Here is a 23,529-nt window from a genome sequence, read left to right on the forward strand (position 1 = left end):
TGTGGAATTGGCATACTGATACTTGGAAGCCCATAGAGGGCTATGGTGGAAAAGTCAATATCCTCAGATGAAATCTGGAAAGAAGGTTTCTGAGAAACTGCTTAGTGTTCTGTTAATTCATCTCACAGAGTTACATCTGTATTTCGTGAATCTCTTTGCTAGCCTTATTTCTGTGGAACCTGAGAACAGATATTTCGGATCCCTTTGAAGACTATAGGGCCAAAGGAAATATCCTCCGATAACAAAGAGAAAGAATCTTTCTGAGAAACTTCTTTATGTTCTGTGAAATCATCTCACAGAGTTACAGCTTTCCCTTAAAGAAGCCTTTCGCTAAGACAGTTCTTGTGGAATTGGCAAAGTGATATTTGGAAGCCCATAGAGGGCTATGGTGAAAAAGGAAATATCCTCAGATGAAATCTGGAAAGAAGCTTTCTGAGAAACCGCTTAGTGTTCTCTGACTTCCACTCACAGAGTTACATCTGTATTTCGTGGATCTCTTTGCTAGCCTTATTTCTGTGGAATCTGAGAACAGATATTTCGGATCCCTTTGAAGACTATAGGGCCAAAGGAAATATCCTCCGGTAACAAAGAGAAAGAAGCTTTCTGAGAAACTTCTTTGTGTTCTGTGAAATCATCTCACAGTGTTACAGCTTTCCCCTCAAGAAGCCTTTCGCTAAGACAGTTCTTGTGGAATTTGCAAAGTGATATTTGGAAGCCCATAGAAGGCTATGGTGAAAATGGAAATATCCCCGGATGAAATATGGAAAGAAGCTTTCTGAGAAACTGCTTAGTGTTCTGTTTTTTCATCTCACAGAGTTACATCTGTATTTCGTGGATCTCTTTGCTAGCCTTATTTCTGTGGAATCTCAGAACAGATACTTCGGATCCCTTTGAAGACTATAGGGCCAAAGGAAATATCCTCCGAAAACAAAGAGAAAGAAGCTTTCTGAGAAACTTCTTTGTGTTCTGTGAAATCATCTCACAGAGTTACAGCTTTCCCCTCAAGAATCCGTTCGCTAAGACAGTTCTTGTGGAATTGGCAAAGTGATATTTGGAAGCCCGTAGAGGGCTATGGTGAAAAAGGAAGTATCCTCAGATGAAATCTGGAAAGAAGCTTTCTGAGAAACTAGTTAGTGTTCTGTTATTTCATCTCACAGAGTTATATCTGCATTTCGTGGATCTCTTTGCTAGCCTGATTTCTGTGGAATCTGAGAACAGATATTTCGGATCCCTTTGAAGACTATTGGGCCAAAGGAAATATCCTCCGTTAACAAAGAGAAAGAAGCTTTCTGAGAAACTTCTTTGTGTTCTGTGAAATCATCTCACAGAGTTACATCTTTCCCCTCAAGAAGCCTTTCGCTAAGACAGTTCTTGTGGAATTGGCAAACTGATATTTGGAAGCCCCTAGAGGGCTATGGTGAAAAAGGAAATATTCTCAGATGAAATCTGGAAAGAAGCTTTCTGAGAAACTGCTTAGTGTTCTGTTAATTCATCTCACAGAGTTACATCTGTATTTCGTGGATCTCTTTGCTAGCTTTATTTCTGTGGAATCTGAGAACAGATATTTCGGATCCCTTTGAAGACCATAGGGCCAAAGGAAATATCCTCCGTTAACAAAGAGAAAGAAGCTTTCTGAGAAACTTCTTTGTGTTCTGTGAAATCATCTCACAGAGGTACAGCTTTCCCCTCAAGAAGTCTTTCGCTAAGACAGTTCTTGTGGAATTGGCGAAGTGATATTGGGAAGCCCATAGAGGGCTATGGTGAAAAAGGAAATATCCTCAGATGAAATGTGGAAAGAAGCTTTCTGAGAAACTGCTTAGTGTTCTGTTAATTCATCTCACAGAGTTACATCTGTATTTCGTGGATCTCTTTGCTAGCCTTATTTCTGTGGAATCTGAGAACAGATATTTCGGATCCCTTTGAAGACTATAGGGCGAAAGGAAATATCCTCCGATAACAAAGAGAAAGAAGCTTTCTGAGATACTTCTTTGTGTTCTGTGAAATCATCTCACAGAGTTACAGCTTTCCCCTCAAGAAGCCTTTCGCTAAAACAGTTCTTGTGGAATTGGCAAACTGATACTTGGAAGCCCATAGAGGGCTATGGTGAAAAAGGCAATATCCTCAGATGAAATCTGGAAAGAAGGTTTCTGAGAAACTGCTTAGTGTTCTGTTAATTCATCTCACAGAGTTACATCTGTATTTCGTGAATCTCTTTGCTAGCCTTATTTCTGTGGAAACTGAGAACAGATATTTCGGATCCCTTTGAAGACTATAGGGCCAAAGGAAATATCCTCCGATAACAAAGAGAAAGAATCTTTCTGAGAAACTTCTTTATGTTCTGTGAAATCATCTCACAGAGTTACAGCTTTCCCTTCAAGAAGCCTTTCGCTAAGACAGTTCTTGTGGAATTTGCAAAGTGATATATGGAAGCCCGTAGAAGGCTATGTTGAAAAAGGAAATATCCTCAGATGAAATCTGGAAAGAAGCTTTCTGAGAAACTGATTAGTGTTCTGTTATTTCATCTCACAGAGTTACATCTGTATTTCGTGGATCTGTTTGCTAGCCTTATTTCTGTGGAATCTGAGAACAGATATTTCGGATCCCTTTGAAGACTATAGGGCCAAAGGAAATATCCTCCGAAAACAAAGAGAAAGAAGCTTTCTGAGAAACTTCTTTGTGTTCTGTGAAATCATCTCACAGAGTTACAGCTTTCCCATCAAGAAGCCTTTCGCTAAAACAGTTCTTGTGGAATTGGCAAAGTGATATTTGGAAGCCCATAGAGGGCTATGGTGAAAAAGGAAATATCCTCAGATGAAATCTGGAAAGAAGCTTTCTGAGAAACCGCTTAGTGTTCTCTGACTTCCACTCACAGAGTTACATCTGTATTTCGTGGATCTCTTTGCTAGCCTTATTTCTGTGGAATCTGAGAACAGATATTTCGGATCCCTTTGAAGACTATAGGGCCAAAGGAAATATCCTCCGGTAACAAAGAGAAAGAAGCTTTCTGAGAAACTTCTTTGTGTTCTGTGAAATCATCTCACAGTGTTACAGCTTTCCCCTCAACAAGCCTTTCGCTAAGACAGTTCTTGTGGAATTTGCAAAGTGATATTTGGAAGCCCGTAGAAGGCTATGGTGAAAATGGAAATATCCTCGGATGAAATATGGAAAGAAGCTTTCTGAGAAACTGCTTAGTGTTCTGTTATTTCATCTCACAGAGTTACATCTGTATTTCGTGGATCTCTTTGCTAGCCTTATTTCTGTGGAATCTGAGAACAGATATTTCGGATCCCTTTGAAGACTATAGGGCCAAAGGAAATATCCTCCGAAAACAAAGAGAAAGAAGCTTTCTGAGAAACTTCTTTGTGTTCTGTGAAATCATCTCACAGAGTTACAGCTTTCCCCTCAAGAAGCCTTTCGCTAAGACAGTTCTTGTGGAATTGGCAAAGTGATATTTGGAAGCCCATAGAGGGCTATGGTGAAAAAGGATATACCCTCAGATGAAATCTGGAAAGAAGCTTTCTGAGAAACTGCTTAGTGTTCTGTTATTTCATCTCACAGAGTTATATCTGCATTTCGTGGATCTCTTTGCTAGCCTTATTTCTGTGGAATCTGAGAACAGATATTTCGGATCCCTTTGAAGACTATTGGGCCAAAGGAAATATCCTCCGTTAACAAAGAGAAAGAAGCTTTCTGAGAAACTTCTTTGTGTTCTGTGAAATCATCTCACAGAGTTACATCTTTCCCCTCAAGAAGCCTTTCGCTAAGACAGTTCTTGTGGAATTGGCAAAGTGATATTTGGAAGCCGTTAGAGGGCTATGGTGAAAAAGGAAATATCCTCAGATGAAATCTGGAAAGAAGCTTTCTGAGAAACTGCTTAGTGTTCTGTTAATTCATCTCACAGAGTTACATCTGTATTTCGTGGATCTCTTTGCTAGCCTTATTTCTGTGGAATCTGAGAACAGATATTTCGGATCCCTTTGAAGACTATAGGGCCAAAGGAAATATCCTCCGTTAACAAAGAGAAAGAAGCTTTCTGAGAAACTTCTTTGTGTTCTGTGAAATCATCTCACAGAGTTACAGCTTTCCCCTCAAGAAGTCTTTTGCTAAGACAGTTCTTGTGGAATTGGCGAAGTGATATTTGGAAGCCCATAGAGGGCTAGGGTGAAAAAGGAAATATCCTCAGATGAAATCTGGAAAGAAGCTTTCTGAGAAACTGCTTAGTGTTCTGTTAATTCATCTCACAGAGTTACATCTGTATTTCGTGGATCTCTTTGCTAGCCTTATTTCTGTGGAATCTGAGAACAGATATTTCGGATCCCTTTGAAGACTATAGGGCCAAAGGAAATATCCTCCGAAAACAAAGAGAAAGAAGCTTTCTGAGAAACTTCTTTGTGTTCTGTGAAATCGTCTCACAAAGTTACAGCTTTCCCCTCAAGAAGCCTTTCTCTAAGACAGTTCTTGTGGAATTGGCAAAGTGATATTTGGAAGCCCATAGAGGGCTATGGTGAAAAAGGATATACCCTCCGATGAAATCTGGAAAGAAGCTTTCTGAGAAACTGCTTAGTGTTCTGTTATTTCATCTCACAGAGTTATATCTGCATTTCGTGGATCTCTTTGCTAGCCTTATTTCTGTGGAATCTGAGAACAGATATTTCGGATCCCTTTGAAGACTATAGGGCCAAAGGAAATATCCTCCGAAAACAAAGAGAAAGAAGCTTTCTGAGAAACTTCTTTGTGTTCTGTGAAATCATCTCACAGAGTTACAGCTTTCCCCTCAAGAAGCCTTTCGCTAAGACAGTTCTTGTGGAATTGGCAAAGTGATATTTGGAAGCCCATAGAGGGCTATGGTGAAAAAGGAAATATCCTCAGATGAAATCTGGAAAGAAGCTTTCTGAGAAACTGCTTAGTGTTCTGTTAATTCATCTCACAGAGTTACATCTGTGTTTCGTGAATCTCTTTGCTAGCCTTATTTCTGTGGAACCTGAGAACAGATATTTCGGATCCCTTTGAAGACTATAGGGCCAAAGAAATATCCTCCGATAACAAAGAGAAAGAAGCTTTCTGAGAAACTTCTTTGTGTTCTGTGAAATCATCTGACAGAGTTACAGCTTTCCCCTCAAGAAGCCTTTCGCTAAGACAGTTCTTGTGGAATTGGCAAAGTGATATTTGGAAGCCCATAGAGGGCTATAGTGAAAAAGGAAATATCCTCAGATGAAATCTGGAAAGAAGCTTTCTGAGAAACCGCTTAGTGTTCTCTGACTTCCACTCACAGAGTTACATCTCTATTTCGTGGATCTCTTTGCTAGCCTTATTTCTGTGGAATCTGAGAACAGATATTTCGGATCCCTTTGAAGACTATAGGGCCAAAGGAAATATCCTCCGATAACAAAGAGAAAGAAGCTTTCTGAGAAACTTCTTTGTGTTCTGTGAAATCATCTCACAGAGTTACAGCTTTCCCCTAAAGAAGACTTTCGCTAAGACAGTTCTTGTGGAATTTGCAAAGTGATATATGGAAGCCCGTAGAAGGCTATGTTGAAAAAGGAAATATCCTCAGATGAAATCTGGAAAGAAGCTTTCTGAGAAACTGATTAGTGTTCTGTTATTTCATCTCACAGAGTTACATCTGTATTTCGTGGATCTGTTTGCTAGCCTTATTTCTGTGGAATCTGAGAACAGATATTTCGGATCCCTTTGAAGACTATAGGGCCAAAGGAAATATCCTCCGAAAACAAAGAGAAAGAAGCTTTCTGAGAAACTTCTTTGTGTTCTGTGAAATCATCTCACAGAGTTACAGCTTTCCCATCAAGAAGCCTTTCGCTAAAACAGTTCTTGTGGAATTGGCAAAGTGATATTTGGAAGCCCATAGAGGGCTATGGTGAAAAAGGAAATATCCTCAGATGAAATCTGGAAAGAAGCTTTCTGAGAAACCGCTTAGTGTTCTCTGACTTCCACTCACAGAGTTACATCTGTATTTCGTGGATCTCTTTGCTAGCTTTATTTCTGTGGAATCTGAGAACAGATATTTCGGATCCCTTTGAAGACTATAGGGCCAAAGGAAATATCCTCCGGTAACAAAGAGAAAGAAGCTTTCTGAGAAACTTCTTTGTGTTCTGTGAAATCATCTCACAGTGTTACAGCTTTCCCCTCAAGAAGCCTTTCGCTAAGACAGTTCTTGTGGAATTTGCAAAGTGATATTTGGAAGCCCATAGAAGGCTATGGTGAAAATGGAAATATCCTCGGATGAAATATGGAAAGAAGCTTTCTGAGAAACTGCTTAGTGTTCTGTTATTTCATCTCACAGAGTTACATCTGTATTTCGTGGATCTCTTTGCTAGCCTTATTTCTGTGGAATCTGAGAACAGATATTTCGGATCCCTTTGAAGACTATAGGGCCAAAGGAAATATCCTCCGAAAACAAAGAGAAAGAAGCTTTCTGAGAAACTTCTTTGTGTTCTGTGAAATCATCTCACAGAGTTACAGCTTTCCCCTCAAGAAGCCTTTCGCTAAGACAGTTCTTGTGGAATTGGCAAAGTGATATTTGGAAGCCCATAGAGGGCTATGGTGAAAAAGGATATACCCTCAGATGAAATCTGGAAAGAAGCTTTCTGAGAAACTGCTTAGTGTTCTGTTATTTCATCTCACAGAGTAATATCTGCATTTCGTGGATCTCTTTGCTAGCCTGATTTCTGTGGAATCTGAGAACAGATATTTCGGATCCCTTTGAAGACTATTGGGCCAAAGGAAATATCCTCCGTTAACAAAGAGAAAGAAGCTTTCTGAGAAACTTCTTTGTGTTCTGTGAAATCATCTCACAGAGTTACATCTTTCCCCTCAAGAAGCCTTTCGCTAAGACAGTTCTTGTGGAATTGGCAAAGTGATATTTGGAAGCCCTTAGAGGGCTATGGTGAAAAAGGAAATATCCTCAGATGAAATCTGGAAAGAAGCTTTCTGAGAAATTGCTTAGTGTTCTGTTAATTCATCTCACAGAGTTACATCTGTATTTCGTGGATCTCTTTGCTAGCCTTATTTCTGTGGAATCTGAGAACAGATATTTCGGATCCCTTTGAAGACTATAGGGCCAAAGGAAATATCCTCCGTTAACAAAGAGAAAGAAGCTTTCTGAGAAACTTCTTTGTGTTCTGTGAAATCATCTCACAGAGTTACAGCTTTCCCCTCAAGAAGTCTTTCGCTAAGACAGTTCTTGTGGAATTGGCGAAGTGATATTGGGAAGCCCATAGAGGGCTAGGGTGAAAAAGGAAATATCCTCAGATGAAATCTGGAAAGAAGCTTTCTGAGAAACTGCTTAGTGTTCTGTTAATTCATCTCACAGAGTTACATCTGTATTTCGTGGATCTCTTTGCTAGCCTTATTTCTGTGGAATCTGAGAACAGATATTTCGGATCCCTTTGAAGACTATAGGGCCAAAGGAAATATCCTCCGATAACAAAGAGAAAGAAGCTTTCTGAGATACTTCTTTGTGTTCTGTGAAATCATCTCACAGAGTTACAGCTTTCCCCTCAAGAAGCCTTTCGCTAAGACAGTTCTTGTGGAATTGGCAAACTGATACTTGGAAGCCCATAGAGGGCTATGGTGAAAAAGGCAATATCCTCAGATGAAATCTGGAAAGAAGGTTTCTGAGAAACTGCTTAGTGTTCTGTTAATTCATCTCACAGAGTTACATCTGTATTTCGTGAATCTCTTTGCTAGCCTTATTTCTGTGGAACCTGAGAACAGATATTTCGGATCCCTTTGAAGACTATAGGGCCAAAGGAAATATCCTCCGATAACAAAGAGAAAGAATCTTTCTGAGAAACTTCTTTATGTTCTGTGAAATCATCTCACAGAGTTACAGCTTTCCCTTCAAGAAGCCTTTCGCTAAGACAGTTCTTGTGGAATTGGCAAAGTGATATTTGGAAGCCCATAGAGGGCTATGGTGAAAAAGGAAATATCCTCAGATGAAATCTGGAAAGAAGCTTTCTGAGAAACCGCTTAGTGTTCTCTGACTTCCACTCACAGAGTTACATCTGTATTTCGTGGATATCTTTGCTAGCCTTATTTCTGTGGAATCTGAGAACAGATATTTCGGATCCCTTTGAAGACTATAGGGCCAAAGGAAATATCCTCCGGTAACAAAGAGAAAGAAGCTTTCTGAGAAACTTCTTTGTGTTCTGTGAAATCATCTCACAGTGTTACAGCTTTCCCCTCAAGAAGCCTTTCGCTAAGACAGTTCTTGTGGAATTTGCAAAGTGATATTTGGAAGCCCATAGAAGGCTATGGTGAAAATGGAAATATCCTCGGATGAAATATGGAAAGAAGCTTTCTGAGAAACTGCTTAGTGTTCTGTTATTTCATCTCACAGAGTTACATCTGTATTTCGTGGATCTCTTTGCTAGCCTTATTTCTGTGGAATCTGAGAACAGATATTTCGGATCCCTTTGAAGACTATAGGGCCAAAGGAAATATCCTCCGAAAACAAAGAGAAAGAAGCTTTCTCAGAAACTTCTTTGTGTTCTGTGAAATCATCTCACAGAGTTACAGCTTTCCCCTCAAGAAGCCTTTCGCTAAGACAGTTCTTGTGGAATTGGCAAAGTGATATTTGGAAGCCCATAGAGGGCTATGGTGGAAAAGGAAATATCCTCAGATGAAATCTGGAAAGAAGCTTTCTGAGAAACAGCTTAGTGTTCTGTTAATTCATCTCACAGAGTTACATCTGTATTTCGTGGATCTCTTTGCTAGCCTTATATCTGTGGAATCTGAGAACAGATATTTCGGATCCCTTTGAAGACTATAGGGCCAAAGAAATATCCTCCGATAACAAAGAGAAAGAAGCTTTCTGAGAAACTTCTTTGTGTTCTGTGAAATCATCTCACAGAGTTACAGCTTTCCCCTCAAGAAGCCTTTCGCTAAGACAGTTCTTGTGGAATTGGCAAAGTGATATTTGGAAGCCCATAGAGGGCTATAGTGAAAAAGGAAATATCCTCAGATGAAATCTGGAAAGAAGCTTTCTGAGAAACCGCTTAGTGTTCTCTGACTTCCACTCACAGAGTTACATCTCTATTTCGTGGATCTCTTTGCTAGCCTTATTTCTGTGGAATCTGAGAACAGATATTTCGGATCCCTTTGAAGACTATAGGGCCAAATGAAATATCCTCCGATAACAAAGAGAAAGAAGCTTTCTGAGAAACTTCTTTGTGTTCTGTGAAATCATCTCACAGAGTTACAGCTTTCCCCTAAAGAAGACTTTCGCTAAGACAGTTCTTGTGGAATTTGCAAAGTGATATATGGAAGCCCGTAGAAGGCTATGTTGAAAAAGGAAATATCCTCAGATGAAATCTGGAAAGAAGCTTTCTGAGAAACTGATTAGTGTTCTGTTATTTCATCTCACAGAGTTACATCTGTATTTCGTGGATCTGTTTGCTAGCCTTATTTCTGTGGAATCTGAGAACAGATATTTCGGATCCCTTTGAAGACTATAGGGCCAAAGGAAATATCCTCCGAAAACAAAGAGAAAGAAGCTTTCTGAGAAACTTCTTTGTGTTCTGTGAAATCATCTCACAGAGTTACAGCTTTCCCATCAAGAAGCCTTTCGCTAAAACAGTTCTTGTGGAATTGGCAAAGTGATATTTGGAAGCCCATAGAGGGCTATGGTGAAAAAGGAAATATCCTCAGATGAAATCTGGAAAGAAGCTTTCTGAGAAACCGCTTAGTGTTCTCTGACTTCCACTCACAGAGTTACATCTGTATTTCGTGGATCTCTTTGCTAGCTTTATTTCTGTGGAATCTGAGAACAGATATTTCGGATCCCTTTGAAGACTATAGGGCCAAAGGAAATATCCTCCGGTAACAAAGAGAAAGAAGCTTTCTGAGAAACTTCTTTGTGTTCTGTGAAATCATCTCACAGTGTTACAGCTTTCCCCTCAAGAAGCCTTTCGCTAAGACAGTTCTTGTGGAATTTGCAAAGTGATATTTGGAAGCCCATAGAAGGCTATGGTGAAAATGGAAATATCCTCGGATGAAATATGGAAAGAAGCTTTCTGAGAAACTGCTTAGTGTTCTGTTATTTCATCTCACAGAGTTATATCTGCATTTCGTGGATCTCTTTGCTAGCCTTATTTCTGTGGAATCTGAGAACAGATATTTAGGATCCCTTTGAAGACTATTGGGCCAAAGGAAATATCCTCCGTTAACAAAGAGAAAGAAGCTTTCTGAGAAACTTCTTTGTGTTCTGTGAAATCATCTCACAGAGTTACATCTTTCCCCTCAAGAAGCCTTTCGCTAAGACAGTTCTTGTGGAATTGGCAAAGTGATATTTGGAAGCCCTTAGAGGGCTATGGTGAAAAAGGAAATATCCTCAGATGAAATCTGGAAAGAAGCTTTCTGAGAAACTGCTTAGTGTTCTGTTAATTCATCTCACAGAGTTACATCTGTATTTCGTGGATCTCTTTGCTAGCCTTATTTCTGTGGAATCTGAGAACAGATATTTCGGATCCCTTTGAAGACTATAGGGCCAAAGGAAATATCCTCCGTTAACAAAGAGAAAGAAGCTTTCTGAGAAACTTCTTTGTGTTCTGTGAAATCATCTCACAGAGTTACAACTTTCCCCTCAAGAAGTCTTTCGCTAAGACAGTTCTTGTGGAATTGGCGAAGTGATATTGGGAAGCCCATAGAGGGCTAGGGTGAAAAAGGAAATATCCTCAGATGAAATCTGGAAAGAAGCTTTCTGAGAAACTGCTTAGTGTTCGGTTAATTCATCTCACAGAGTTACATCTGTATTTCGTGGATCTCTTTGCTGGCCTTATTTCTGTGGAATCTGAGAACAGATATTTCGGATCCCTTTGAAGACTATAGGGCCAAAGGAAATATCCTCCGATAACAAAGAGAAAGAAGCTTTCTGAGATACTTCTTTGTGTTCTGTGAAATCATCTCACAGAGTTACAGCTTTCCCCTCAAGAAGCCTTTCGCTAAGACAGTTCTTGTGGAATTGGCAAACTGATACTTGGAAGCCCATAGAGGGCTATGGTGAAAAAGGCAATATCCTCAGATGAAATCTGGAAAGAAGGTTTCTGAGAAACTGCTTAGTGTTCTGTTAATTCATCTCACAGAGTTACATCTGTATTTCGTGAATCTCTTTGCTGGCCTTATTTCTGTGGAACCTGAGAACAGATATTTCGGATCCCTTTGAAGACTATAGGGCCAAAGGAAATATCCTCCGATAACAAAGAGAAAGAATCTTTCTGAGAAACTTCTTTATGTTCTGTGAAATCATCTCACAGAGTTACAGCTTTCCCTTCAAGAAGCCTTTCGCTAAGACAGTTCTTGTGGAATTGGCAAAGTGATATTTGGAAGCCCATAGAGGGCTATGGTGAAAAAGGAAATATCCTCAGATGAAATCTGGAAAGAAGCTTTCTGAGAAACCGCTTAGTGTTCTCTGACTTCCACTCACAGAGTTACATCTGTATTTCGTGGATATCTTTGCTAGCCTTATTTCTGTGGAATCTGAGAACAGATATTTCGGATCCCTTTGAAGACTATAGGGCCAAAGGAAATATCCTCCGGTAACAAAGAGAAAGAAGCTTTCTGAGAAACTTCTTTGTGTTCTGTGAAATCATCTCACAGTGTTACAGCTTTCCCCTCAAGAAGCCTTTCGCTAAGACAGTTCTTGTGGAATTTGCAAAGTGATATTTGGAAGCCCATAGAAGGCTATGGTGAAAATGGAAATATCCTCGGATGAAATATGGAAAGAAGCTTTCTGAGAAACTGCTTAGTGTTCTGTTATTTCATCTCACAGAGTTACATCTGTATTTCGTGGATCTCTTTGCTAGCCTTATTTCTGTGGAATCTGAGAACAGATATTTCGGATCCCTTTGAAGACTATAGGGCCAAAGGAAATATCCTCCGAAAACAAAGAGAAAGAAGCTTTCTGAGAAACTTCTTTGTGTTCTGTGAAATCATCTCACAGAGTTACAGCTTTCCCCTCAAGAAGCCTTTCGCTAAGACAGTTCTTGTGGAATTGGCAAAGTGATATTTGGAAGCCCATAGAGGGCTATGGTGGAAAAGGAAATATCCTCAGATGAAATCTGGAAAGAAGCTTTCTGAGAAACAGCTTAGTGTTCTGTTAATTCATCTCACAGAGTTACATCTGTATTTCGTGGATCTCTTTGCTAGCCTTATATCTGTGGAATCTGAGAACAGATATTTCGGATCCCTTTGAAGACTATAGGGCCAAAGGAAATATCCTCCGAAAACAAAGAGAAAGAAGCTTTCTGAGAAACTTCTTTGTGTTCTGTGAAATCATCTCACAGAGTTACAGCTTTCCCCTCAAGAAGCCTTTCGCTAAGACAGTTCTTGTGGAATTGGCAAAGTGATATTTGGAAGCCCATAGAGGGCTATGGTGAAAAAGGAAATATCCTCAGATGAAATCTGGAAAGAAGCTTTCTGAGAAACCGCTTAGTGTTCTCTGACTTCCACTCACAGAGTTACATCTGTATTTCGTGGATCTCTTTGCTAGCCTTATTTCTGTGGAATCTGAGAACAGATATTTCGGATCCCTTTGAAGACTATAGGGCCAAAGGAAATATCCTCCGGTAACAAAGAGAAAGAAGCTTTCTGAGAAACTTCTTTGTGTTCTGTGAAATCATCTCACAGAGTTACAGCTTTCCCCTCAAGAAGCCTTTCGCTAAGACAGTTCTTGTGGAATTTGCAAAGTGATATTTGGAAGCCCATGGAAGGCTATGGTGAAAATGGAAATATCCCCGGATGAAATATGGAAAGAAGCTTTCTGAGAAACTGCTTAGTGTTCTGTTATTTCATCTCACAGAGTTACATCTGTATTTCGTGGATCTCTTTGCTAGCCTTATTTCTGTGGAATCTGAGAACAGATATTTCGGATCCCTTTGAAGACTATAGGGCCAAAGGAAATATCCTCCGAAAACAAAGAGAAAGAAGCTTTCTGAGAAACTAATTTGTGTTCTGTGAAATCATCTCACAGAGTTACAGCTTTCCCCTCAAGAATCCTTTCGCTAAGACAGTTCTTGTGGAATTGGCAAAGTGATATTTGGAAGCCCATAGAGGGCTATGGTGAAAAAGGAAATATCCTCAGATGAAATCTGGAAAGAAGCTTTCTGAGAAACTGCTTAGTGTTCTGTTAATACATCTCACAGAGTTACATCTGTATTTCGTGGAACTCTTTGCTAGCCATATTTCTGTGGAATCTGAGAACAGATATTTCGGATCCCTTTGAAGACTATAGGGCCAAAGGAAATATCCTCCGAAAACAAAGAGAAAGAAGCTTTCTGAGAAACTTCTTTGTGTTCTGTGAAATCGTCTCACAAAGTTACAGCTTTCCCCTCAAGAAGCCTTTCTCTAAGACAGTTCTTGTGGAATTGGCAATGTGATATTTGGAAGCCCATAGAGGGCTATGGTGAAAAAGGATATACCCTCCGATGAAATCTGGAAAGAAGCTTTCTGAGAAACTGCTTAGTGTTCTGTTATTTCATCTCACAGAGTTATATCTGCATTTCGTGGATCTCTTTGCTAGCCTGATTTCTGTGGAATCTGAGAACAGATATTTCGGATCCCTTTGAAGACTATTGGGCCAAAGGAAATATCCTCCGTTAACAAAGAGAAAGAAGCTTTCTGAGAAACTTCTTTGTGTTCTGTGAAATCATCTCACAGAGTTACATCTTTCCCCTCAAGAAGCCTTTCGCTAAGACAGTTCTTGTGGAATTGGCAAAGTGATATTTGGAAGCCCATAGAGGGCTATGGTGAAAAAGGAAATATCCTCAGATGAAATCTGGAAAGAAGCTTTCTGAGAAACTGCTTAGTGTTCTGTTAATTCATCTCACAGAGTTACATCTGTATTTCGTGGATCTCTTTGCTAGCCTTATTTCTCTGGAATCTGAGAACAGATATTTCGGATCCCTTTGAAGACTATAGGGCCAAAGGAAATATCCTCCGGTAACAAAGAGAAAGAAGCTTTCTGAGAAACTTCTTTGTGTTCTGTGAAATCATCTCACAGAGTTACAGCTTTCCCCTCAAGAAGTCTTTCGCTAAGACAGTTCTTGTGGAATTGGCGAAGTGATATTGGGAAGCCCATAGAGGGCTATGGTGAAAAAGGAAATATCCTCAGATGAAATCTGGAAAGAAGCTTTCTGAGAAACAGCTTAGTGTTCTGTTAATTCATCTCACAGAGTTACATCTGTATTTCGTGGATCTCTTTGCTAGCCTTATTTCTGTGGAATCTGAGAACAGATATTTCGGATCCCTTTGAAGACTATAGGGCCAAAGGAAATATCCTCCTATAACAAAGAGAAAGAAGCTTTCTGAGATACTTCTTTGTGTTCTGTGAAATCATCTCACAGAGTTACAGCTTTCCCCTCAAGAAGCCTTTCGCTAAGACAGTTCTTGTGGAATTGGCAAACTGATACTTGGAAGCCCATAGAGGGCTATGGTGAAAAAGGCAATATCCTCAGATGAAATCTGGAAAGAAGGTTTCTGAGAAACTGCTTAGTGTTCTGTTAATTCATCTCACAGAGTTACATCTGTATTTCGTGAATCTCTTTGCTAGCCTTATTTCTGTGGAACCTGAGAACAGATATTTCGGATCCCTTTGAAGACTATAGGGCCAAAGGAAATATCCTCCGATAACAAAGAGAAAGAATCTTTCTGAGAAACTTCTTTATGTTCTGTGAAATCATCTCACAGAGTTACAGCTTTCCCTTCAAGAAGCCTTTCGCTAAGACAGTTCTTGTGGAATTGGCAAAGTGATATTTGGAAGCCCCTAGAGGGCTATGGTGAAAAAGGAAATATCCTCAGATGAAATCTGGAAAGAAGCTTTCTGAGAAACCGCTTAGTGTTCTCTGACTTCCACTCACAGAGTTACATCTGTATTTCGTGGATCTCTTTGCTAGCCTTATTTCTGTGGAATCTGAGAACAGATATTTCGGATCCCTTTGAAGACTATAGGGCCAAAGGAAATATCCTCCGGTAACAAAGAGAAAGAAGCTTTCTGAGAAACTTCTTTGTGTTCTGTGAAATCATCTCACGGTGTTACAGCTTTCCCCTCAAGAAGCCTTTCGCTAAGACAGTTCTTGTGGAATTTGCAAAGTGATATTTGGAAGCCCATAGAAGGCTATGGTGAAAATGGAAATATCCTCGGATGAAATATGGAAAGAAGCTTTCTGAGAAACTGCTTAGTGTTCTGTTATTTCATCTCACAGAGTTACATCTGTATTTCGTGGATCTCTTTGCTAGCCTTATTTCTGTGGAATCTGAGAACAGATATTTCGGATCCCTTTGAAGACTATAGGGCCAAAGGAAATATCCTCCGAAAACAAAGAGAAAGAAGCTTTCTGAGAAACTTCTTTGTGTTCTGTGAAATCATCTCACAGAGTTACAGCTTTCCCCTCAAGAAGCCTTTCGCTAAGACAGTTCTTGTGGAATTGGCAAAGTGATATTGGGAAGCCCATAGAGGGCTATGGTGAAAAAGGAAATATCCTCAGATGAAATCTGGAAAGAAGCTTTCTGAGAAACTGCTTAGTGTTCTGTTAATTCATCTCACAGAGTTACATCTGTATTTCGTGGATCTCTTTGCTAGCCTTATTTCTGTGGAATATGAGAACAGATATTTCGGATCCTTTTGAAGACTATAGGACCAAAGGAAATATCCTCCGATAACAAAGAGAAAGAAACTTTCTGAGATACTTCTTTGTGTTCTGTGAAATCATCTCACAGAGTTACAGCTTTCCCCTCAAGAAGCCTTTCGCTAAGACAGTTCTTGTGGAATTGGCAAAGTGATATTTGGAAGCCCATAGAGGGCTATGGTGAAAAAGGAAATATCCTCAGATGAAATCTGGAAAGAAGGTTTCTGAGAAACTGCTTAGTGTTCTGTTAATTCATCTCACAGAGTTACATCTGTGTTTCGTGAATCTCTTTGCTAGCCTTATTTCTGTGGAACCTGAGAACAGATATTTCGGATCCCTTTGAAGACTATAGGGCCAAAGGAAATATCCTCCGATAACAAAGAGAAAGAAGCTTTCTGAGAAACTTCTTTGTGTTCTGTGAAATCATCTCACAGAGTTACAGCTTTCCCCTCAAGAAGCCTTTCGCTAAGACAGTTCTTGTGGAATTGGCAAAGTGATATTTGGAAGCCCATAGAGGGCTATAGTGAAAAAGGAAATATCCTCAGATGAAATCTGGAAAGAAGCTTTCTGAGAAACCGCTTAATGTTCTCTGACTTCCACTCACAGAGTTACATCTGTATTTCGTGGATCTCTTTGCTAGTCTTATTTCTGTGGAATCTGGGAACAGATATTTCGGATCCCTTTGAAGACTATAGGGCCAAAGGAAATATCCTCCGATAACAAAGAGAAAGAAGCTTTCTGAGAAACTTCTTTGTGTTCTGTGAAATCATCTCACAGAGTTACAGCTTTCCCCTAAAGAAGACTTTCGCTAAGACAGTTCTTGTGGAATTTGCAAAGTGATATATGGAAGCCCATAGAAGGCTATGTTGAAAAAGGAAATATCCTCAGATGAAATCTGGAAAGAAGCTTTCTGAGAAACTGATTAGTGTTCTGTTATTTCATCTCACAGAGTTACATCTGTATTTCGTGGATCTGTTTGCTAGCCTTATTTCTGTGGAATATGAGAACAGATATTTCGGATCCCTTTGAAGACTATAGGGCCAAAGGAAATATCCTCCGAAAACAAAGAGAAAGAAGCTTTCTGAGAAACTTCTTTGTGTTCTGTGAAATCATCTCACAGAGTTACAGCTTTCCCATCAAGAAGCCTTTCGCTAAAACAGTTCTTGTGGAATTGGCAAAGTGATATTTGGAAGCCCATAGAGGGCTATGGTGAAAAAGGAAATATCCTCAGATGAAATCTGGAAAGAAGCTTTCTGAGAAACCGCTTAGTGTTCTCTGACTTCCACTCACAGAGTTACATCTGTATTTCGTGGATCTCTTTGCTAGCCTTATTTCTGTGGAATCTGAGAACAGATATTTCGGATCCCTTTTAAGACTATAGGGCCAAAGGAAATATCCTCCGGTAACAAAGAGAAAGAAGCTTTCTGAGAAACTTCTTTGTGTTCTGTGAAATCATCTCACAGTGTTACAGCTTTCCCCTCAAGAAGCCTTTCGCTAAGACAGTTCTTGTGGAATTTGCAAAGTGACATTTGGAAGCCCATAGAAGGCTATGGTGAAAATGGAAATATCCTCGGATGAAATATGGAAAGAAGCTTTCTGAGAAACTGCTTAGTGTTCTGTTATTTCATCTCACAGAGTTACATCTGTATTTCCTGGATCTCTTTGCAAGCCTTATTTCTGTGGAATCTGAGAACAGATATTTCGGATCCCTTTGAAGACTATAGGGCCAAAGGAAATATCCTCCGAAAACAAAGAGAAAGAAGCTTTCTGAGAAACTTCTTTGTGTTCTGTGAAATCATCTCACAGAGTTACAGCTTTCCCCTCAAGAAGCCTTTCGCTAAGACAGTTCTTGTGGAATTGGCAAAGTGATATTTGGAAGCCCATAGAGGGCTATGGTGAAAAAGGAAATATCCTCAGATGAAATCTGGAAAGAAGCTTTCTGAGAAACTGCTTAGTGTTCTGTTAATTCATCTCACAGAGTTACATCTGTATTTCGTGGATCTCTTTGCTAGCCTTATTTCTGTGGAATCTGAGAACAGATATTTCGGATCCCTTTGAAGACTATAGGGCCAAAGGAAATATCCTCCGTTAACAAAGAGAAAGAAGCTTTCTGAGAAACTTCTTTGTGTTCTGTGAAATCATCTCACAGAGTTACAGCTTTCCCCTCAAGAAGTCTTTCGCTAAGACAGTTCTTGTGGAATTGGCGAAGTGATATTGGGAAGCCCATAGAGGGCTAGGGTGAAAAAGGAAATATCCTCAGATGAAATCTGGAAAGAAGCTTTCTGAGAAACTGTTTAGTGTTCTGTTAATTCATCTCACAGAGTTACATCTGTATTTCGTGGATCTCTTTGCTAGCCTTATTTCTGTGGAATCTGAGAACAGATATTTGGGATCCCTTTGAAGACTATAGGGCCAAAGGAAATATCCTCCGATAACAAAGAGAAAGAAGCTTTCTGAGATACTTCTTTGTGTTCTGTGAAATCATCTCACAGAGTTACAGCTTTCCCCTCAAGAAGCCTTTCGCTAAGACAGTTCTTGTGGAATTGGCAAACTGATACTTGGAAGCCATAGAGGGCTATGGTGAAAAAGGCAATATCCTCAGATGAAATCTGGAAAGAAGGCTTCTGAGAAACTGCTTAGTGTTCTGTTAATTCATCTCACAGAGTTACATCTGTATTTCGTGAATCTCTTTGCTAGCCTTATTTCTGTGGAACCTGAGAACAGATATTTCGGATCCCTTTGAAGACTATAGGGCCAAAGGAAATATCCTCCGATAACAAAGAGAAAGAATCTTTCTGAGAAACTTCTTTATGTTCTGTGAAATCATCTCACAGAGTTACAGCTTTCCCTTCAAGAAGCCTTTCGCTAAGACAGTTCTTGTGGAATTGGCAAAGTGATATTTGGAAGCCCATAGAGGGCTATGGTGAAAAAGGAAATATCCTCAGATGAAATCTGGAAAGAAGCTTTCTGAGAAACCGCTTAGTGTTCTCTGACTTCCACTCACAGAGTTACATCTGTATTTCGTGGATATCTTTGCTAGCCTTATTTCTGTGGAATCTGAGAACAGATATTTCGGATCCCTTTGAAGACTATAGGGCCAAAGGAAATATCCTCCGGTAACAAAGAGAAAGAAGCTTTCTGAGAAACTTCTTTGTGTTCTGTGAAATCATCTCACAGTGTTACAGCTTTCCCCTCAAGAAGCCTTTCGCTAAGACAGTTCTTGTGGAATTTGCAAAGTGATATTTGGAAGCCCATAGAAGGCTATGGTGAAAATGGAAATATCCTCGGATGAAATATGGAAAGAAGCTTTCTGAGAAACTGCTTAGTGTTCTGTTATTTCATCTCACAGAGTTACATCTGTATTTCGTGGATCTCTTTGCTAGCCTTATTTCTGTGGAATCTGAGAACAGATATTTCGGATCCCTTTGAAGACTATAGGGCCAAAGGAAATATCCTCCGAAAACAAAGAGAAAGAAGCTTTCTGAGAAACTTCTTTGTGTTCTGTGAAATCATCTCACAGAGTTACAGCTTTCCCCTCAAGAAGCCTTTCGCTAAGACAGTTCTTGTGGAATTGGCAAAGTGATATTTGGAAGCCCATAGAGGGCTATGGTGAAAAAGGAAATATCCTCAGATGAAATCTGGAAAGAAGCTTTCTGAGAAACAGCTTAGTGTTCTGTTAATTCATCTCACAGAGTTACATCTGTATTTCGTGGATCTCTTTGCTAGCCTTATTTCTGTGGAATCTGAGAACAGATATTTCGGATCCCTTTGAAGACTATAGGGCCAAAGGAAATATCCTCCGAAAACAAAGAGAAAGAAGCTTTCTGAGAAACTTCTTTGTGTTCTGTGAAATCATCTCACAGAGTTACAGCTTTCCCCTCAAGAAGCCTCTCGCTAAGACAGTTCTTGTGGAATTGGCAAAGTGATATTTGGAAGCCCATAGAGGGCTATGTTGAAAAAGGAAATATCCTCAGATGAAATCTGGAAAGAAGCTTTCTGAGAAACTGCTTAGTGTTCTGTTAATTCATCTCACAGAGTTACATCTGTATTTCGTGGACCTGTTTGCTAGCCTTATTTCTGTGGAATCTGAGAACAGATATTTCGGATCCCTTTGAAGACTATAGGGCCGAAGGAAATATCCTCCGATAACAAAGAGAAAGAAGCTTTCTGAGATACTTCTTCGTGTTCTGTGAAATCATCTCACAGAGTTGCTGCTTTCCCCTCAAGAAGCCTTTCGCTAAGACAGTTCTTGCGGAATTTACAAAGTGATATTTGGAAGCCCTTAGAAGGCTATGGTGAAAAAGGAAATATCCTCAGATGAAATCTGGAAAGAAGGTTTCTGAGAAACTGCTTAGTGTTCTGTTAATTCATCTCACAGAGTTACATCTGTGTTTCGTGAATCTCTTTGCTAGCCTTATTTCTGTGGAACCTGAGAACAGATATTTCGGATCCCTTTGAAGACTATAGGGCCAAAGGAAATATCCTCTGATAACAAAGAGAAAGAAGCTTTCTGAGAAACTTCTTTGTGTTCTGTGAAATCATCTCACAGAGTTACAGCTTTCCCCTCAAGAAGCCTTTCGCTAAGACAGTTCTTGTGGAATTGGCAAAGTGATATGTGGAAGCCCATAGAGGGCTATAGTGAAAAAGGAAATATCCTCAGATGAAATCTGGAAAGTAGCTTTCTGAGAAACCGCTTAGTGTTCTCTGACTTCCACTCACAGAGTTACATCTGTATTTCGTGGATCTCTTTGCTAGCCTTATTTCTGTGGAATCTGAGAACAGATATTTCGGATCCCTTTGAAGACTATAGGGCCAAAGGAAATATCCTCCGATAACAAAGAGAAAGAAGCTTTCTGAGAAACTTCTTTGTGTTCTGTGAAATCGTCTCACAACGTTACAGCTTTCCCCTCAAGAAGCCTTTCTCTAAGACAGTTCTTGTGGAATTGGCAAAGTGATATTTGGAAGCCCGTAGAGGGATATGGTGAAAAAGGATATACCCTCAGATGAAATCTGGAAAGAAGCTTTCTGAGAAACTGCTTAGTGTTCTTTTATTTCATCTCACAGAGTTATATCTGTATTTCGTGGATCTGTTTGCTAGCCTGATTTCTGTGGAATCTGAGAACAGATATTTCGGATCCCTTTGAAGACTATTGGGCCAAAGGAAATATCCTCCGATAACAAAGGGAAAGAAGCTTTCTGAGAAACTTCTTTGTGTTCTGTGAAGTCATCTCACAGAGTTACATCTTTCCCCTCAAGAAGCCTTTCGCTAAGACAGTTCTTGTGGAATTGGCAAAGTGATATTTGGAAGCCCATAGAGGGCTATGGTGAAAAAGGAAATATCCTCAGATGAAATCTGGAAAGAAGCTTTCTGAGAAACTGCTTAGTGTTCTGTTAATTCACCTCACAGAGTTACATCTGTATTTCGTGGATCTCTTTGCTAGCCTTATTTCTGTGGAATCTGAGAACAGATATTTCGGATCCCTTTGAAGACTATAGGGCCAAAGGAAATATCCTCCGTTAACAAAGAGAAAGAAGCTTTCTGAGAAACTTCTTTGTGTTCTGTGAAATCATCTCACAGAGTTACAGATTTCCCCTCAAGAAGTCTTTCGCTAAGACAGTTCTTGTGGAATTGGCGAAGTGATATTGGGAAGCCCTTAGAGGGCTATGGTGAAAAAGGAAATATCCTCAGATGAAATCTGGAAAGAAGCTTTCTGAGAAACTGCTTAGTGTTCTGTTAATTCATCTCACAGAGTTACATCTGTATTTCGTGGATCTCTTTGCTAGCCTTATTTCTGTGGAATCTGAGAACAGATATTTCGGATCCCTTTGAAGACTATAGGGCCAAAGGAAATATCCTCCGATAATAAAGAGAAAGAAGCTTTCTGAGATACTTCTTTGTGTTTTGTGAAATCATCTCACAGAGTTACAGCTTTCCCCTCAAGAAGCCTTTCGCTAAGACAGTTCTTGTGGAATTGGCAAACTGATACTTGGAAGCCCATAGAGGGCTATGGTGAAAAAGGCAATATCCTCAGATGAAATCTGGAAAGAAGGTTTCTGAGAAACTGCTTAGTGTTCTGTTAATTCATCTCACAGAGTTACATCTGTATTTCGTGAATCTCTTTGCTAGCCTTATTTCTGTGGAACCTGAGAACAGATACTTCGGATCCCTTTGAAGACTATAGGGCCAAAGGAAATATCCTCCGATAACAAAGAGAAAGAATCTTTCTGAGAAACTTCTTTATGTTCTGTGAAATCATCTCACAGAGTTACAGCTTTCCCTTCAAGAAGCCTTTCGCTAAGACAGTTCTTGTGGAATTGGCAAAGTGATATTTGGAAGCCCATAGAGGGCTATGGTGAAAAAGGAAATATCCTCAGATGAAATCTGGAAAGAAGCTTTCTGAGAAACCGCTTAGTGTTCTCTGACTTCCACTCACAGAGTTACATCTGTGTTTCGTGGATATCTTTGCTAGCCTTATTTCTGTGGAATCTGAGAACAGATATTTTGGATCCCTTTGAAGACCATAGGGCCAAAGGAAATATCCTCCGATAACAAAGAGAAAGAAGCTTTCTGAGAAACTTCTTTGTGTTCTGTGAAATCATCTCACAGTGTTACAGCTTTCCCCTCAAGAAGCCTTTCGCTAAGACAGTTCTTGTGGAATTTGCAAAGTGATATTTGGAAGCCCATAGAAGGCTATGGTGAAAATGGAAATATCCTCGGATGAAATATGGAAAGAAGCTTTCTGAGAAACTGCTTAGTGTTCTGTTATTTCATCTCACAGAGTTACATCTGTATTTCGTGGATCTCTTTGCTAGCCTTATTTCGGTGGAATCTGAGAACAGATATTTCGGATCCCTTTGAAGACTATAAGGCCAAAGGAAGTATCCTCCGAAAACAAAGAGAAAGAAGCTTTCTGAGAAACTTCTTTGTCTTCTGTGAAATCATCTCACAGACTTACAGCTTTCCCCTCAAGAAGCCTTTCGCTAAGACAGTTCTTGTGGAATTGGCAAAGTGATATTTGGAAGCCCATAGAGGGCTATGGTGAAAAAGGAAATATCCTCAGATGAAATCTGGAAAGAACCTTTCTGAGAAACAGCTTAGTGTTCTCTGACTTCCACTCACAGATTTACATCTGTATTTCGTGGATCTCTTTGCTAGCCTTATTTCTGTGGAATCTGAGAACAGATATTTCGGATCTCTTTGAAGACTATAGGGCCAAAGGAAATATCCTCCGATAACAAAGAGAAAGAAGCTTTCTGAGAAACTTCTTTGTGTTCTGTGAAATCATCTCACAGAGTTACAGTTTACCCCTAAAGAAGACTTTCGCTAAGACAGTTCTTGTGGAATTTGCAAAGTGATATATGGAAGCCCATAGAAGGCTATGTTGAAAAAGGAAATATCCTCAGATGAAATCTGGAAAGAAGCTTTCTGAGAAACTGATTAGTGTTCTGTTATTTCATCTCACAGAGTTACATCTGTATTTCGTGGATCTCTTTGCTAGCCTTATTTCTGTGGAATCTGAGAACAGATATTTCGGATCCCTTTGAAGACTATAGGGCCAAAGGAAATATCCTCCGAAAACAAAGAGAAAGAAGCTTTCTGAGAAACTTCTTTGTGTTCTGTGAAATCATCTCACAGAGTTACAGCTTTCCCCTCAAGAAGCCTTTCGCTAAGACAGTTCTTGTGGAATTGGCAAAGTGATATTTGGAAGCCCATAGAGGGCTATGGTGAAAAAGGATATACCCTCAGATGAAATCTGGAAAGAAGCTTTCTGAGAAACTGCTTAGTGTTCTGTTATTTCATCTCACAGAGTTATATCTGCATTTCGTGGATCTCTTTGCTAGCCTTATTTCTGTGGAATCTGAGAACAGATATTTCGGATCCCTTTGA

Source organism: Macaca mulatta, chromosome 2 (assembly GCF_049350105.2).
Source record: "Macaca mulatta isolate MMU2019108-1 chromosome 2, T2T-MMU8v2.0, whole genome shotgun sequence".
NCBI classification, from domain to species: Eukaryota; Metazoa; Chordata; class Mammalia; order Primates; family Cercopithecidae; genus Macaca; species Macaca mulatta.